Here is a 20,381-nt window from a genome sequence, read left to right on the forward strand (position 1 = left end):
AGTGGGAGGGTCAGAGTAAAGTCATTAATCCTTATAAAGAGAAGTGATATAATATTCCCTGCCCCCAACACTGCTCATGTGGTACATCCGTAAGGGGCTGCGTTCACACCACAGTTGTTGCAATTTATTTGTTTCCTTTACATTAGGCATAGGCAAAGACTTTGTTTTAAAATCAGTGTGGTTTTATCAATATGATAAATATCAATTTTCTTTTATATCCAGTCTGCACCACTGTAACATGTATGTGACTTGTGTTGGAAAGTTTGAATCAGTGTCATAGTTATCATTTATAGAGAACAAGTAGGAACACTAGTAGGAAAAAGCCAATAGCAGACATGATTGTTATTTAGAACTATAGAATAGAAAGGTATTGATAGTATAGAAAGGTATTGATAAAGGAAAATTAAAACCAAGTAGGAATAAGTTTGGGGTTTTAGTCTGGTTTATGTGCCCATAGCAGTGGAACAGCTGTATATGCCAAATTGTTTGGAGGAACCCGCTTGAGGCTTGAAAACTAATCTCTAACTGCTATGGATTTGGTGTGTGTTAACACGATTTAAGCCTTAAAGTGTTAATCCTTAAGACCCTTAAGACACTCAATGAATTTGAGTTTTGCAGCATCTCCTCTATATGTTAAATACCATCTCTGCTGGCCTGGGTCCTGCATTTATAAATTCATACAGGAATGTGAAGGAGATGATACATGTGGCTGTGGAGAAATAGCTAGTAGCTGGTAGCTGCGGTTTAGATTTGGACAACAAGATGAGCCACCATTTTCTTTCTCCAAAAACATCCTGTAACAACCCTGTACCCATTAAAACAGCAGATGTTCTCTCAGCTTAACCATACTGGTTTACTTGGGGGTGGCAGACTATGCCCTGAACATTTACATGTTTTCTTTTGAAAGGCACATGATGTGAGCATCTGTCAAAGCAGATGTCTGCTAAAACAGATGATCTTCAGGATTAACATTTGAAGCAACGTGATATTTATATCTACAAAAAGGCCCAATGGTCTTTGCTAACTAGAATCATAATGTACTTTATGTCTTCACAGCAACAAGGCTAGATCCACTATCAGAAATATGGATACCATAAATCATCCCATGGCACACCACAGAAATATTCTCTTTAATGATTTACATGTAATCTCAATTTGTCAAGTAAAATTTTGTTTTTTTAGATCCTTCCAGCTGTCTATTCTATGCTTTACTATGCTTATTATGTTTTATATTAAAAAACTCAGTAAACACAGAGATGTGCATGTAGTGGTAGCTGACTAAGCCGACTGCTGGCATAAGCTGTATACATGTAGGCAAAATCTAGGGAACTATGTGGGCACACAATGGTCAGGGGGAATACATATATGTAGCATGTGTTTCTTTGTTTTAATTTAAGCAAGATATAACTAGATGCGGGATCTCAGTAATTGACCTTCCATGCAACACACTAGTAAAGCATAGCAGGCAACCTTTTCATTTTGAGAAAATTTCCAAACCCCATTCAAAGACATGAGTGGCAAGATAATTGTTTTTCTCACTGACTGGGCTGACAGAAATTACACTGGTAAAGATAACAGAACAAAGACAAAAAGGAGACATTATTTTTCTTTCTTTTTTTAACCTTATTCATCCACAGACTGCATGTGACTAGTTCATTTCACCCATACTCAAGTTATTATTTTTCTACCTGTTACAAGCATTTTTTGCTTGGAACGGCTACTGGCTTTAGGATTATTCAAGTCGGTCTTTCATATAACACAATTAACAGTGGGGGGTTTTTCTCTTCCTAACCTGTTAAGAGGGTCAACCACAATGGCCCGGGGGTGTGACATATTCCCTTCCAACAGAGTCTTCCTGGTCTGGGAGGCTCTCTCCAGTCTGGCAACGCTGATTGTCTTCCTGTAGCCATCGTTGGTCCAGTACAAGTTATTCCCAATCCAGTCCACTGAGATTCCTTCAACATTGTCAAGTTCTACAACAGAATCAACAGCACAGAACTCATTGCAATATATGGTACTTTATCATTCGCAATATGTTGTTTGTATAAATATTTTTTTCTATAGACAAGGTACAAAGACATTAGTAGTACATTTTAACTATGTTCAGATTGTGTTTTGACTAGATTAAGAATGTCTGAAATGAATGAAAAGCATTCACACCCACCATCTTTGAGTATCGTCTCTCGGCTGTTTCCATCTATTTTTGTCGCCCAATAAGGAAACTGGTTGTGTCAGCAAAGTAGATGTGTCCCAATTCTGCGTAGTAGTCGATGGCTCGAGGGTTGACCAGGTCCTCGATTGGCACCATGTGCTCATCGCTGGACTTGATATTCATATCCAGGCCTCGGATGACTCCGGGACGCCCCTTACCGTAGAACAGGAAGAGATCGTTTTTGGGCTCTACAAGGCAAGAAAGGACGGACCCTTTTTTACTATTACTGTCAATTAATTGGTCTAATTCATCAATGCTGATCCCAGCATTAAACCCTCTTATCGGTCACATTGTTCTTATCTATGAGCCAGAGCCAGTGTCATCCATTCACTTTAATGGAGTGAGTAATCTGTGCCAATGACTATACTCTTCCCCTTCAATCATGCCCCTGCTACAAAGCTGCCTTGACAATAGCGCAAGGAAAATGCTTGAGCAAACAGACAATGGCAATACTTATCTTGGCTGTGAACGCTGCTTCTGATCTAAAATAACATGGTGTCTGGGTAGAAAGGCAAACAACGAGGCCTAGAAAGCTGAGGCAACTCCTCGGCGGCCCGCCAGCCACTCAGGGGGCTGTATGTTCCCGAACCCTTTGGGATCCTCCTGAGAGGCAAGAGGAGGAATGAAGGAGGGCTTCCAGTGAAAGAAGCAGACCCCTCCTCGCTCTCAGCCCCTACCCAAGAGACTGGGATGCTGGGGGTGAGGACCACACATACCTCACTTCAATTTATCATTTTCTGAGGGAGAGACCAACTACCCAGGAGACAATTAAGCATTGCAAAAGTCCCAGATATCAAACCCCACGGTGACTGCTATATGAAGAAGCACTATCATTTAGCACCGAATATCATTATGCTTAGGGAGGGAGAAAGCGCGAGCAAGAGAGAGATAGCTGGTGTCATCAGAACATGTATGAGGGGGGAATAAATCAAATGTGTCATGCCAAGCCTCCCGATGCTTCGTTACCCCGATCGAAAAGTGGTGGGCCATCAAATTGTGTCATCAATTTGATCTTCTGCTTTTATTGTCATCTACACAATGTCCAGCAAATTGATCTGACCAGCCAACAAATGCAGACAAACTTAAGACCTCATTATGGCAATAATCAATCACAGTAGGTCGATAGCGGAGCATCACTTTCAAATGGGTCTGTGTCCACAAGCAATTATGTTTATTATTGTCAGTGTAGGGCCGAGTCATGTGTGGCACACCCTTATGACACATTACCTTTACAGGCACATATCAATATCTAAAAGAGCACCAATGCGGAACGTCCTTTTCAGGCACAAGTCAGGATTCTTGTTTGTGAAGAACTGCAAGCACTGCCAATCACAATTCTTTAAAACTGGGTTTTTATGCAATAAAAGCATGCCTGTTTTACAGGATATATATGATATGTACTCAAATACACAATGATGCAGCTATTCACATCAAAGACAAAATATGTACTCACTTTTACACGACTGTCCATCAGAGCCCAGGCTGTAGCCAGTACGACAGCGGCAGGTTCTGGACTTGTAGCTGCCACTCAGAAGGCAGATATGGGAACATCCACCTGGCTTTCCATATGAAACTATTTCACATGCGTGACTCTTGACTGTGGACAAAATCAGAAAGGACAGAGAAAACAACCTAAACAACCAATAAAGCCTCCTCTTTGCGTACAAACACAGGTTCTAGCTTGTGAGTCGCAAGATCGGGAAGACTCTGACACATACTTGCACATGTTAACCTATACAGTTAAAATGTTCTTTACCTTTTGGCTGAGTGAGTTTGTGGTAAACACGGAGTCTTCTAGTATTCCCCAGGCTGGCTGTTGTCCTGCTCTCTGCTGTGATGTTGAACCTGTGGATCTGTAGCAGCTCCACAGCGGAACTCCCTTTGGATGGGTCAGAGTGGGTAGCATAGAGGTAGTCCTCAAACACAGCTAATGCATAAATGTACGACACCTGAAAAAGAAGGAGATCCATGGTGGGTTTTTTTAACATCATCCCCGAAACCAAAAATAAGTAAACTGCGGGAGGGACACAAAGAAAACAACACCAAAAATAAATTAGAGGACTTTTATCTTTAATCATGCAGCAAGCATGAGGCGGGTGGGAGAGGGTGGTAGGGCTGTCTGTACATTTGGCAGCCCAATCGGGGTCAAAAGCTGGACTCCACAGGGAGGCCAGTGGCCCTGACACAACAGTCTCCATGGCTTCAAAGCGACATGGCTGGATGAGCTGTGATCACAGGAAGTATACTTGAGCTCACTGGGTCACACCTTAAAATCAGGGGCACCAAGAAACATGCATCACAATAAATAAATAAATAACAAACAAACCACTCAACCATCTCTCTCTATGGAATTTGGCCTCTACACCTACTTAAAAAGGTGTGCATATACTGTACTTGCATATTTACCTAAAGCATATGTAAAGCATGCTATTTTTTACTTGCTGGATTGAATATGATTACATAATCAACAAGATTCATCAAACGCATAAGAGGGATAAATGGAGGATATTTTGAGAAGATTTTTTGGAAATGTCACTTCAATTGTAAGGAAATTGAAAGAAATGTTAGGGGATTGACTTAAAATATACAGATAATTTTCAAGTATGATCAGCTTCAAACGTGAAAAAGTAAAATATGAAAAAAACCCTGAATGTACTCAACTATATTTGGATAATATAAAACATATAAAATTGCATAACAATGTGGTGAGTAAAACTGTGAGATAAATTGTAACTTGTGACCACTGATACCATTGACTATGACAGAAAAGACCTGTATACAGTCCATGGAAAAGATGTAGAAAGGAGCTGTATGGCCTTTGTCATGTAGATGCAGTGACGTGAAGGTTCTCTATCTAATGAGGCCACAAGTTAATGGAGGAGGCAAAATTATGCAAAGAACACCTGCATACATAATAAAAAGCTTGAAATGCAGGTTTTTCTTTCCTCATAAAAGGTGACAATCTAGTCCAACTTGCTTGAAAGGGTGTTTTAATGAATAGTCATAATCTGTGATGAAAGGCCTTAAAAGTGTACTACAGGAAAGAGACTATTGATATGCTCATTTGGAAGACAGCCCCACTTGTGCCTCAATTCCTTCTATTTAATAAACCACCTATACCCCATTCAAAATATCTGTTCTGTGAAAATGAAGAGTGAATTAAAACAACAAGCAGTGAATATACCACCTGTCTTGCAGTGATAAAGCACGGTGCCCTAAATCAGAAAATTAGAAACCCCCTCTCATGTATCAATTTGGAGTCTCTCAAATGAAGAGGGAGAACGTACTGATAAGAGAAGCCAATTGTCTGTTCAGATTCACACTGACATCTGTCCATAGTGGATCCTTATGATGTGGAGCTCATGGAAGACAAAAAGCAGCGCTTACAGTGAAAGTAACACTCACTTGGCTCCCATGGATAATGGTGTGCCTGTTTCTGCCATGGTAATCCACCACATCGATGTAATCCAGGTAGGCGTCTGCCCAGTACACCAGCTTCTTGACCACGTCTAATGCCACAGCAGTGGGCTGCTCAATTTTATAATCCACCAGCCGGGTCCGGTTGGTGCCATCCATGTTGCAGCGCTCCACCTTGGCCACGTTCCCATAGTCGGTAAAGAAGAGCATTCTGCAGAGGGAGTGTTTCAGTGATTAAATACTGTAAAGGATGAAGTCTACTTTGTTGGGAGAGCAGGGTCTCATTCTTTGCTTCTTTCATAACACCTACTTACATACAGTAAGTAAATCATTACCACAGATTTTCTTTACTGTAAACATTTGTTATTCTGGCTCGTTTGGTTAATGCTGCATTTACGTCAAGCCTTTCGATTAAAATGAATGACACTTTGCTTATAAAACCTTATAATATGTTTATTCAGTTCCATTGACTGCAGTCATAGCTTAGCAACTGTAACAAGGCATGTCAAGCTTTTGATTTGACAGCAATCAAAAGGCAGTGTGCGTGGGGCTGAAGTAAGACTGATACTGAGCATATAAAGAGTTTGGGGATGAAATGTATAATTTATGGTTCATTATTATTATCCAAAACCACAAATACAGAGCAAAAGTGTGAGGAATTAATTAAATAATTAATGTGTGTTTATCTGCTCTGATGTAAGCTGCAAACACAAATAGCATGGCTGGCTAAAACGTTCACTACCTACAGTAGTAACTAGTGTTACTGTGTGAGGGCAAGAGTCAGCATATCCTCAGCTAACTATATATTTTAAGACCAGCCACATCACTAGGTTGTCAGACTAATTATGATCAGGTGTTGGTATTAGATCAGTGGCTATGTCAGCAAAGCTCTACCCATAGCCAGTCCCAAGCATCCAGTCACAAAGGGTTCACACCTACACTCGTCTCTCAAGAGGAAATAAGAGAAGCTTTAAAATAGCAGCATAAAACTCCTGCCTGCGCCTCTCTCAATTGTAGCTATACACCTGCTGTGTGCTTGCTACAAATGTGAAAAAGAATGGCTTCTTAGACACAATTAAGTCCCTATGTGAAGAGCATTTAAATAGTTTTAGCATCTTTCAAATTATTGTGACGCAAGTTGCGACAATCCCAAGCAAAATTGTTGCAGCTGATATGTTTCTTTCAGCCCATTCATTTTCAGTGCCAACTGTATGCTACCTGTCCAGCACAACATGAGGTGATAATGCCGTTCTGGGCATCCACCAAAGGAGTAGATCATGTGGAAAGTGGGGCACCTAGCAGTCTATAGCCCTGGGTATTTTCATCATTTTGATGTTTTTCCAAATCATAACTAAAAGTGAATATTGGTCTCACATTTATGAGGTGCATTACATTACATTTGCTCATTTGGCAGACGCTTTTATCCAAAGCGACTTACATTTGAGGAACAACATACAAGCATCAATAAAGCATCAATACAGCACGAGATCTACAACTGACAATACATACTAGTAAGGGCAGCAATAAATAATAGTAAGCGCTAATAGCACGGATGGCATCACAATGGAGTAAATATCTAGGGAAAGAAGTGAGAGCTAACAAAAAAAGTGCAATCAATACAAGAGGATTGTAAGGGGATGGAAGAAGAAGAGCACAGGAAGTCCATGTTACAGGTTAGAGGTGTTACAAGAGAAAAAGTGTTCTTGATGAGTTTTCAAGAGTTTCTTGAAGTTTGAGAGGAACGCCCCTGCTCTGATGGATGCAATAAATACAAATACATTTAAACAATACATAAACAGGGTGTAGAATAAAGATTTCCAAAAACAGTATCAGAATGTTCCTAAATGGTTTCTAAAAGTGCCTCTCTGATAAATTGAAGCTCCATACCCTGGAGGCAAATGCAATAAAAGCAGCATTTCCCATTTTCTTTGTGGTAATTTTGGGGACACTTAGAAGGAATGCTGCAGAGGACCTCAGGGTATGTGAGTAGACATAAAATGATTGACAATGTGTGATGCACAGAGGAACCGTGAGCAGGGCTTGAAAATCTATTCTAAAAGACACAGGGAGTCAGTGGAATGTGAGACAGATACTGAGCGCTCATGGAAAACAAGTGCCGTCTAATTTGCTTCTTACAATATGGACTGAATAACATCAGACAAATAACTGATATGTTCTTTAACTTCAAGTAAAGATCTCATGGACTGTCATTTTATGTATTCAGAACTGCTCAGGTCTGCACATTCAGTAATTAACATGGAAGGCTTGCCGTGCTGTCTTGCTGTGGCTCTGTGAGGACGGAGCTCCAACAGCCGCCAATGATAACGAGCTACAGCCAGAGAGCGATGGGAAGCCAACTTAATCTGCACAAGTCAAGCCAGAGGAGAGATGGGCTGCCCTTTGAACCCCAGACCAGGCTGCACTGAAGAACTGTCAGCGTCAGCAAGGAACCCAGCTCCCCAAACAGGTGCACCTCCACGTGGCATACAAATGATAGCTTTCTGGGATTAGGATGGTGCTGATGCAGTACTTGTGCCTTCGGCAGCTACAACAAGATCCATGTTGGTTGTTGGAAATGAGCACCCCTGATAAAATAAACTGCATGGCACCAGTGAAAATTACAGTGTAACAGAAGGCTGAATCAACACTGTTACAACTGGCAATTAATGAAAGGCATGTACCCCAAAGATGTTTTCAAATTTTCTTCAAGTAGTAGCTTTCTGTCCATTTTATGCGGCAGTGTCAGTAAAATGTTAATTTTCTTCAGCTGCTTTGATCATAATTGCAGTTTCCCAGACTTGAATGCACCTTTGCAATAAAATATCAATGAGAGTCAAGAAGAATAACTACAAGTATCTGCTGTTGGTAGCAAACTGCATTTCAACACAAATGAAAGTTCACGTTTAACCTTTAACAGTAGGCTATAGCAGATTTTCTTCCTCTTGAAGTAAATTAATTACTTCAAAATATCTGTCTTTCTGTATATTTGTGTTTTCTAATACAATTCTTCAAAAATCCAAAACAATACATTCACTTATTTAGTGGCTTGAAGGCTGTAAGTTTTTATTAGTTTTTATGTTTTATATTAACAACACAACACATATCTATAATGTATTGCCAGCCACTTCCTGACTTCATGGTTCTAAGCAGTTTTCAGCAATTCATTTTAGTTTTTAGCAGTTTTTAGCAATTTTGGTTATCTAGATGCAGCCATGTCCTAGAAATTCTGTTTATATCCTTGAATAATTTTTCATTGTAATTAATACGTATTATTATTTACATTAAAAGGATAAAGAGACTTAAATTAACTATTTTCCTAATGAACTACGCTGCGCACCGCATGACTGACAGGATGGCTGCACTTCTCCACCATCACCCACGTGCGTACAGTTTTGACCGAACAGATTGAGCGACCCAAAACTCAGTTGTATTATACTGTATTAGACTCTGTATTGACTGCTGTTTATTTGTTTAGCATTATTGGCTTTTTGATGCATCCTCCAATTAGTACAGTGCTACATATAATAATGTGCTTGCTACTGCGTGCTGGCGGCCAGCAGTGCGTAAAATAATAACCCGTTAAGGGCTCTCCTTGAGCAATAGTCTTTGATGGCATTTTTCAGGCTATTAAAACTTGAACTTTGTTACAATATCGCAGACATATGGGGCAAGTAGTGGACTGCTGTGTGTGTGTTTATGTGTATGCATGTGTGTGAGAGACAAATGTTGATAGTGGCCTATAATGAGACCCCCATGAAGCTCAGATTATAACTCGAACCCTGATTTTAGTGAAATCTTAATATTTAGTGAAACTATTAGATGGACTGCCAAGAAATTGGTACCGACACTCATGGTCCTGACAGGAGGAATTCTAAAACTCTGGGGATCCCTTAACGCAGCAGTCACAATTGAACATATAATGCAAAATTTCTCTCTGCTGCTAGTATCACTCTGCTAGGCTCCTCCCACCAAACCCAAATTCTTAAAGCCGCAGAAGGAGCCGGTTGCCTTGAAATCTTATCCTCTGTAGGGCTCGCTCTCCACGTCAAGATTCTCACCAGGGTCCCAGTCCCTCTCACCATGACTCGTCCCTCAAAGACGCCCCTCCAATGCTTCACAGCCCGGGGAAGAGTGCCCCAGGTTTCAGATGCAGCTGCAAGAATGTCTCACAGAGAGGCTACACCACTGCCCCCCCTCAAAATACTCCCTACTGTTTGTCAGGCCTCTTTGCCACTCGTCGATACGAGAGCCGTGGCATCACACATGATGTGCCTGAAGCTCCATGCGGAGCCAGGATATGTTCACACACATGCTTTGTACTAGGCGCTGATGTTGGAAAAGGAGGGACGGAAAAGGAGGGATGGTTCTTTAATTTCATTGTTTGTAAAACTTCTAAAGCGCGCGCTGAAGATATTGAACTTGACTGAGTGGGATCATGCGCAAAGAGGGGGGGCTGTGCAGCTTGTGCACGAGCACATTGTGTTTATTGTTAATTAGCATTTGTTAGCACACTTGACAAACTAAAATGGCGAACAAAGACTGCTACACATCCACATGTTGTAATTGTGAGCTTGTTAACATGCTGTGAGCTGATAGCATGACTGTAATGTATAAATAGTATAGTATTTAATACATAGTATTAGTTTTTATTAACCATATACAGTACAGAACCCATATTTGACCATCTTGATTTTTACAGTAAGACTTATGTCATTCCCATTATTTGGCAAACATATTAGTAGTATCTCAACTTGATTTCCAGGAGACATTGTTTACTTAGTGGTGGCGTAATGCTAACATGGAAACTTGACACACACACCAATGAATATTTCATACATACACAACATTTTACATAACCTAGGCATTACTAATCTTGTAAAGCATAATTACACTGGATTTTACACACCCTTAAAACCATCTACAATCCAAAAAGCTCTCCTAGCAAAGTTAAAATGCCTCAACTGATCATGAGAAAGGCAGTGAGGCAGAGAGAAATCAAACAACAGTAATAGTGCCAAACCAGAGCCTATTCCATAAACACTGTTCCTCACACTGTGCTGCTATCTAACACCTTCCTGATTTCTTTTGTTTTCACTCCATTGCTCAAGGCTGACAGACCCTTCTCAGGCTTGCTTCTTCAGAAACGTCTGTACCCGTGTATCACCAATTAGAGAAAAAAGCCTTAGAAAACATATGTGTCTTAAAGCAGCATTTCCACCAAAAGTACATACAGTCTAGCAGGCTACATGTTCAGCTCCCTTGTGGTCCAGCAGACTATATAAATGGGCTTAAATTTAGATGAATAGCATAAACAAAGCATGTTTTTTTGAGTATGTACGACAAATACCACTTTAACAAATATCTTAATGACAATGTCTATATCAGTTGATGCAACCTCAAGCCAATTTCTGGATGATTTATGTGATTTATGATATATTTGACTCAATTGTCATATTTTTTATTTAAATCTATAATGTAAATATTGTTATTTACTTTGGTCAAGTTTGGGTTTTTTAAATGTGCTTTATAAATAACCTTGATTTGATTTGATTTAACATGTGTCCGTATAATATTGATCTTGATGTTTCTAAAGACATGCTTTGCCCCCCATGTGGGAGTATTACATGGACCCATATCCCAATTCCCAATAGCCGAATCCGAACAAAAATGCCTCCGTAACCACCTCAATGAGAAAAGACTTAATAAGGACCCGATTCATCCCAATCGTTAGGAATTTTCAAATGGGTAAGTAAGCATTAACCCTTGTGTTTTCTTCCCGTCAACCATGCACTTTTTTTCCTCCGGGTCAAAGTTGACCCGGTTCCGGTTTGCCTGGTTTTAAAGCATCCAGTTTAACTATCACCCAATTCTGTATTACACCTTCTTAGCCAACTCCATTCTAACTCATTACCACTAGTTCTACACTTCTTGATGGAATTTATGTCATATGTCTCATTTTTGAAACTATACGAAATTTATAAGCTAAAAAAGCAGAAATTGAATTCTTTTGAATAATAGTTAAGATCAGAGGACTATATGTTGATGGATTATCACAGACTAGTATATGTCAAAGTTTGGTCTGGATAGTGTTTTTAAACCATTTCATTATTTTTAATGACTGCAAATAATCCCACTTGTTGTCCTCCCGGTCAAAGTTGACCCGGTCCAGTTTGCTTGGTTTTAAAGCATCCAGTTTAACTTATCACCCAATTCTGTGTTACACCTTCTTAGCCAACTCCATTCTAACTCATTACCACTAGTTCTACACTTCTTCTTGGAATTCATGGTCAATCAATCTCATTTATCTTATTTTTTAGTTAAAAAATGCAGAAACTCTAAGTTATCTTGACTAATAGTATAAATCAGAGGACTATAAGTTGATGGACTATCACAGACTGGTATTTGTCAAAGTTGAGTCAGGATACTGTTTTAGAAGCATTGCATTATTTTTAATGGTAGCACATATACACCTGTTGTCCTTATGGGTCAAAACTGACCCGGTCTGGTTTGCTTGTTTCTAAAGCATAATGTAAAAAATGATCACCCAATTCTGTGTTACACAATGTCAGCAAACTTTATTCCAGCTCATCACCAATTCATTTTACACTTCAATAAACCTCATTTACATTAAATTTTAAATTTTTTTAGGAAACCAGCAGAAATTATTATTATATATATTTTGGATAATCACAGACTGATATATATTCCTAGGTCAACATTTGATGGAATTTATTCACAAATACCAGAGTAAATAAGAGCTAAATAAATTCATTTACATAGAACAGTCAACATTTATTTCTAAAACTTAAAACTTCAACATTTCAAAACTTGTATAATATACATGTTTATTACTTACATGTGTAAGTGCAGGTGTGTGTCTCTGTGTGAATGTGCTATCATTTGCATGATAGGCAGTGTGTGGTGGTAATGGCATGTTTTTTGCAAATGTTTGCCATGCAATTTTGGCACCTGATGCAGGTTTTGAGATCACTCTTGCCAGTGCAGAATCGGCACCTCTTCCTTGTGGCTGCAGCTGGGTTAGTAGAAGCTGCTGCGGAGGTAGAGGGTCCATCTGTCTGGATTTCTTGCTGTGGCTCAGGAGGTAGAGCGGGTTGGCCGTTAATCGGAAGGTCGTGGTACCATCCCCGCTCCCCCTGGTTGCGTGTCGAAGTGTCCTTGGGCAAGATACTGAACCCCGAATTTCCCCTGGTGGCTGTTCCGCCAGTGTATGAATGTGTGTGAATGTTAGTTTCCGTTTCAGCACTTAGGCTCAGTGTATGAATGTGAGTGACTGGTGAATGCAGATGTAGTGTAAAAGCGCTTTGAGTGGTCGAAAAGACTAGAAAGGCGCTATACAAGTACGGAGCATTTACATGTAAAAAAAATTTCCACGGAGACCTTCTGCCATCTCAAGAACCACACACTTGCCCTGTTTTTTTTCTGGCTGTCCATCAGCAGGTTTGCCAGTGTACACTTGCATGTTGAATGCATAGCTGGTCCTGGCATTGCACGCTGTCCAGATCTTCACACTCTTCCACAGTCACATCAGCTCCCGGGTTGTACATCTGCTGCAGGAGACACACCCCTTGTCCCATACATCACGAATGGCAGCGAGTTTGTCACGTGCACGGTGTGTTCTTCTATCTCGATCGTCAAACCGAATGAGATAATGTGGAACATTTGAGGACATTGTGGCCCCAAAATTGCTTGACCAGAGATTCCAGTGGATTCTTTATTGGATGGATATACTCCAGCGAGAATCAGTGGGTGTGTGTATGTGTGTATGTGTGGGTGGGTGTGGGTGTGTGTGTGTGTGTGTGGGGGGTGGGGGGGGGGGGGGGGGGGGGGGGGGGATTTCATCTGCTGAAACCAAAACACCGTGACTTATTGACCCTTTGCAACACCGGGTCACCGGGAAGACCAATATGGAACACATTTGAATAAAATACCCACAATTCAGTGAAAGTAGTGATCATTTTGTTTGTTTGTTTAGAGCGTAGTGTGGAAGCATCCATGTTATTTTGGTGTAATTTTATGAAATAAAACCATATTTTTCATACAAAAGAATTTCAAAACGGGTCAAATTTGACCCGAAGATAACACAAGGGTTAATCCGTTCAAAAGGATACATATCACCACCTAATAACCATGTAAATGTTTTATCTGATTGTTTGTCTCTGGTTAGAAAAATAGATTCTTTCTGCGCAATTTTGTTGGGTACATTTGGTGACATGAACAAGTTTATGGGAGGGACAGAAACATGGCTGCAGCAAAACAAAGTGGCCTGTGAATCAACTTTTTTGTTGGAGACAGCGCTGCATTCACATAAATTCAGGCAGATAGGCAACAAATTCTGGATGGCACGGGAAAACAAAGAGTTGACGGAATGGCAGGACGGCAAAAACGCATGACGATTTGTTGCTGTGGCGTTGCCTACACAAAGTTAATAGTTAGCCAGATTAGCCAGCACAACAAACTTTCCATATAACCTAAATTAGCTGATATTCTACCCAAATCTGTGCTTAGTGCCTGTTATATGTCTGCTTTACTAGTAAAATCTCAGTAGGATTTCAAGCTGATCATATGTTGTTGCACCAAAATTATTAGCTTCTCATTGTCCAGATCACCCTTGTGTATGGGAGGTAGGTAACATCAGGTTGTAAATTCCATTGTGGAAAAAGTTAAAAAAGTTAAAATATTTTAACTGTGGACGGTAATGCTGTCTACTGTTGCTCTTCCGTTGCAAGTAGGCTATTATCTACCACCCTCACATAATTTTACTGTTTGCCTACATGTGAATGCAGCCAACAGAATAAGAATATTCTGTCTTCTTCTTCTGATACATTTCCAGGTTAAATGCTTGACAGCGGCCGTAACCACTTTGCACATATCAAAAGACGTATATTCTGATTTCATGCTTTAGGGCATGTAAATGTACATCTTATGGAATCTCTATGTAGAATGATTTCAATTGGGTTGAAGAGATTTTGTCCGTGTAACCCCACCAGCAGAGCTGGACAACACTGGGTGTGGTGGAAATTTCGATAAAATTGCAGAAAACCCAGCCATACATATCTGAGGTGACTCAGAGGGAGCCACCTTAAGAAGAAACTCTAAAGCTACAGTATTTTTACCATAAGCCATATTGCTTTCCAATGGCCAACCACAATTTAATGAATTCAGAGACGCTGCCAACCAAATCAAAACTCACCATGTCATTAAGAGACCAGCAGCTAATTATGTTGATTTGACCCCCGACCTTATAGTGGTAAACAAAGCCACTGAATGAAGTACAATTTGCAAACTGGAAATCCACAAAGAAGTAATGTAGTTCCGCTTCAAGGATCAAATTAATTACGTTAAGATTCAAGGATTACATTGTGTAGGCCCTATGGGGGCTTGTCATGACACAGTTTAAAGGATAACTTTGGTATTTTTCTACCTGGACCTTATTTTCCCATGTTTTTGGGTCAGTGTGACATATTGCGACAAGATTTTTTGGAATTAGACCAGTAATGAACAAATGCGCTGCAGTTGGAGGCAGCGAAACAGCCTGGTTGCCACGTAATCTTTGCGGGCACTTGCGGCCTGTCAAATTTAGTCCACTAAATGTTGTCACTGACAGGCTTTGATTATGATTATTATTACAAGTGTCTGACCACATAATGGAAATGGTCCCTACAGAGATCCACCTATTTTTAAAGATTATTTGTCTAACCACAGAGCATTAGTATACCGCTCTCTTCAAAGCCACCAGACTCCACTGATAAAAAAAAAGGGGGGGGGGGTTTGTTTGTGTTACTGTGTGACTTTGTTTACATTCTTGTGTGACTTTGTTGTTTTAAAGGGTTAAAACTACTAAAGTTACACAATAACACAAAGTTACCGATCGAGTCAGAAGTAAACCAAGAGAAAATTCCTCTTTTTGTCAGTGGAGTCTGGTGGCTTTGACAAGAGTGATATACTCTTTAAAAAAAAGGTTTATTTCTGTAGGATCCTTTCAACTGTTAACATACACTTAAAATCTGAGCCTGTGACCAGTGGCCATTGAGAGTGACGTGGTGCAATTGCCCACAAGGATTACCTTGCAGCGCTGTCTCATTGCTGCCTACTGCGGCATGCTCAATCAATACTGGACCGATTTCAAAAAATGTTGTCCCAATTAGTCACATGGGAAAACATGGGATGATAGGTCCAGGTTGAAAATACCAAAGTTACCCTTTAACACAATTGGTGCACAGCAGCAAGCTGCTTCCATTGTTATCGATGTTGGAGACTGTCATTACTGTGCTACAAGCTCCAGAACTAAAAGAAAAGGTGTACCATTATTATTAGTGGATCACAGTTTCTAAAATCTCTATCAGAAACATGCTCCATCTCTAAGGTTGGTGCCTGTCCTTGTATCTGGTTATATAATGGCCCTGCTCTTCTCTTGCTAACTGGAAATAAGCAGGCTGAAAAGGCAATGAGCTACTGATAAGTGGTTCACATTCAGGTACAGATGGTCCATGCAATTTATTTAAATGAGATTTGATTTGATTTTTGTTTTGTTTTTCTGCATGATTCACACATAATAAGTTCTCCATCATTGTGATCTCTGTGACTGTTGACCACATGCTGAAAATGTTTCATGTTTTCACTATAAGCAGTTTGGGGATATTTTTTACTCCACATTTGCTCAGCTTTTTGTGATCTCTACAGAGACAAAAATCCTGTAATGGAGAGCCCCGTAGGGACATTTTCTACTGAGGATGTGGGGTGAAATCAGTGAATACAAATGAATGTCTCGACAGTAGAAGCTGTCTGAAGCATCACCAGCTATCCAACAAATTACACAGCTCAAAGAGAAAAGAGCTGAGTCGAAGGGCAGGGAATCATTTAAATCCCTTCATTGTAACTCACTCACATTCTTCCAGACAAGTCAATTGTTATGCATAGTGAATATTTCTCTTCTTACGCGATTTTTTTTCTTTAGCAAAATGCATGATGATAAATGAGCCTTGCAGTGCTTTCAGAGATGGTGTATTACTGTATATAGGCTTCAGCACACTTACCCCATGAGAGGATCCAGAGCTATTCCTTTAGGATTCAGCAGGTCTAGTTGTACGATAGCTACACACGTGTCCCCACCACGGTCACAGACAGATATCTTGTCAGTGATGCGGTCAACAAAATAGAAGTTGCCTGTCAGCCAGTCAATGGCCATGTGCTCCACATCTGCAATGGCAAACAGAGGTTAGATTATATTAGAATATATAATACACTTTAGATTTTTCAACATATTGTATGTATAACTTAGTCCTGTACCAACAATAATGGGTCTTACATTTCCCATAATGCAACTTTCTGTTTAAAATATCTAGACTCCTAACACAAGATGAGATTACTGATGACATCATTGGGCTATTTTTTTTAAATTCTCTCCACCTCCATCGAGAGGCCAAGGAGACAAACAAAAGCTTTTAAACGCCTTTGAAATCAGCACGATTAGTTAACCGATTCTGAGGTGTAAAATTTGTGCAGTGCTCCTTTAAATTATATCAGAGCCACTGTTAATTCTGATTGACTGGCAGGTCTCCATTACGTTTTTGTAAAGGACAATCTAACATGGCACCTCTGATGCAGTTGTTCTAAATGAATCCACCAGTAGGTAATCACAGAAACAGTTCAAGCTTTGGCTCAAAACCTCAAAAAAATAGAGAAATAACCAGTGAAAACAATGCACATTTAATATCAAACGTGTGTGATATTTGTGAGAATCTGGACCAGATTGACTAAAAGGAAGGGAAGAGAGCACTTCTGAAGTAGTGAAGCTTGTGTAGCCTGCAGGTTTGAATGACAGCTCTAGGGCAAAGGTGAGCAGCCGAAACCGCTGAGGCTAACCTGCCATCAACTGCACGGATAATGAAGAGATAGAGAGAGGCCTCACAGGTAAGAGTATGAGAGAAAATGAGATGAGAGAGAATGAGAAACAGGGAGCTGGGTGATGCGTTTATCTTCTATTCCTGTAGGCTAGAGTGTTGATTGAGATGATTTGAGATCAGAAAGTTTATCAGAAAGGTAAGGAAGGGAAAGGAATATGTACTGTAAGGACAGGCAACTATGAACAGCTGAAAACGTACGTTGCAAACTTTGTTGTGTTCTTATTTCTTGTTCCCGTGTGAGACCACGCAGATTCCTCATTTCAGCACAGCGGAGTTGCCCAGAGGACTCTGTAGAAAGGACCCAGCATACACTTTCCTGGTGGTGCTGGAAATCCAACGCCAATGTTCCATTTACACTCAGAGACCTCAGGGGCTGGAGGCCTGTTCCATTTAGATGGGCGATGACAATCCGATCTGAACCACCAATGAGAAGCATCGGACGGCTGTCACCAGGATCTGGGGTTTAAGGGAGAATATAGAGGGTTTCTTCATTTTGGTAGCACAATTTGTACTTGTGAAACATCAAGGGACCAACTGAACTCAAAGAAAGACAAGATTACTTTCTTTTTTTTTTAAAGGAACAGAGGGAAAAAAAAATTCTAATATAGTCATGATGGCCAAAATGCTTAGGAGAAACACACAAACACTGAAAATGAGAAAATAAATGGAAACAAAGAAAGACAGCAAGAAGGCCTTGGTGTGACCAGATGAAACAGCACCAAAGCAATCAAATAAAAAATTATTACTAACACAACAAATCCAAAAACATCAACTCCAGTGGTAGACTTGACTTTTCTTATCCCTTCCCTCCTGCTGGGAGCCAAGGCAGGACAGTCCATTGTAGTAAAAGTGAGATAAGCTACTTCATGGGCTTAATTGGCCGTGCACATTGGCTGACATTAGGCTCAACGGCCCTTATTTATCCCCATCTTCCACACAAGTTCAACTAAGGGCTACTCTCCTAATAAAGGCAATGCATCAGAATGTCTGGTCATATAACTGCTTCCCCTTATCCCTCTGAATCAACTTTTAGTAGTCAGACATTTTCTCCCACACTAGGGGTAGATGGGGTTTTGATCAGGCTCTCTGATAGCCTGCCCTGACTCTTAATCATGCATGGAAAATCTTAGCTGATGTAGCAATAATGGTAAATATCTTCTAGAACAGACCTGGATACAGCACATTTGAAAAATTTACAAATTACAGACAAACACTATAATGGTGTCTTTCCACTAAAATTACATTAAGTGTTTTGTCAAAAATAATGTTAGAACTACAGCTTTTCCTCACTCTGGAGAAGCATGCCCTTGTTTGACAGAACTGGCAGGCTGAGCTCTGGTAGAAGAAGAGAGACAAAGTAAACAAACTAACGCTGTACTTGGTTAGGATCTGTCTCTGCTTTATATCTGTAAGACTAGAGAAATATTCTGCCAATTCATAATTTCTTTTAGCGCCAGATAACATTATGATCTTCTTTGGCATTTTTTCTTCTTGCAATGTTCCAATAGGTTTCTTTACATTGCTTTATAATTTGGTTTACTCTGATTGGTGTTGGGAAAGTAGTGTTGTTGTGAGACCGGTCAGAATATGAGAGGGGGCAGGTAGTCTCAGCACGAACTGACATAGGGGACCCTTTTCTGGGCTCAGCTCTTGGGTTTGGAGGGTTTGGAGTGGCGGGTGTCTAGGGGGCGGGATTTAAGGTGATTAAAACATTTTTGTGCTCCCTTTTGAATGTTAATTCATTTTTGCATCAATTTACGCATGGCTGAGATGTTTTTAATTTTCTATATTTATCATGTCTTTTCTGATGGTTTTGCATTCCAGTTCAAACCATTTGTTGGCATTTTACCTTTACAAGGCTTCAGTGTTTGTTTTATACGGTCAGCTTTAATATCTGCCTTATGAAATATTATACTGATATCATCAGTGGACTTGTTTACACCATCTCTGGTAGGGATATATGGTAGGGCTATGTTCATTTTGGTCATGTATTGATATGCCATTCATCAGATCAGGTGAGTTCAAGGCCATCATGAATTTTTCTCCACTGTGGCCCATTTGTAAGTTGGATTTAATTTATACAGCTTACTGGGTTCCATTTTTGTGTCACTCATTTTCAGCTTAGAAATAAGTCTGAAAAAATGGGACTATCAATGGATGCACTGACAGCAGAAGTGTCCATGTCAGTGGATGCATGGATTACTATAGACCCAAGAGCTGAGGAGTATGTGAATCTTTGTTGACCCTGAACATTAAACAATGTACAGGCCTAAGGCCTGACAGAGATGCGTGACCTCAAGGTTGTTCCAGTGGGTGATGGTTGGTGGTAAAAAGGAGACTGACTAAACACTGTTGTGTAAATGCTGTTTAACATGTTTCAACTGACCAACTAATCAAACTGACGTTAGCAGTGCAATTTTCATTGGTGAATGTTTACTGCGTAACTGCATCATGCAAATATTGTTGACCATGAAGCCATCTGACTGGAACCAAATTTTTCATGAATGCAAAGATATGGGGCTTCATCAGGAAATCAAAACTTACCAAATATACATTTCTCCCTTTTGGTTAATTTTTGTTTCTCAAATGAAAGCACAGACCATGTGATTTACAGAGCACATCTGTGTGGTATAGCAGAAAAAAAATTAATTTAATTTTAGTTGGACTTTAAGTATGTGGTGATACTCAAAAAGTCTAATAATAATAAGACCAAAACCAACAGTGAATTGGTCCTACTAACATGTAATACCTGTGTATGCCTGATATAGCTTATTTCTCTCTCACAGAGTTCCATTTTATTGCTGTTTTTTATGCATTCAAAAACACAG

At 40.0% G+C, this 20,381-nt stretch overlaps 1 pseudogene; it reads right to left on the minus strand.

Moving 5' to 3' along the window:
• Positions 1-18,004, minus strand: part of LOC119885073 — a 29,469-nt pseudogene extending 11,465 nt beyond the window's left edge.
• Between the last annotated feature and the right edge of the window lie 2,377 nt (positions 18,005-20,381).

The sequence above is a fragment of the Micropterus salmoides genome, unplaced genomic scaffold, assembly GCF_014851395.1.
Source record: "Micropterus salmoides isolate LMB-PRFRI ecotype aquatic unplaced genomic scaffold, ASM1485139v1 Ms_hic_scaffold_3899, whole genome shotgun sequence".
In the NCBI taxonomy this organism is placed as follows: domain Eukaryota; kingdom Metazoa; phylum Chordata; class Actinopteri; order Centrarchiformes; family Centrarchidae; genus Micropterus; species Micropterus salmoides.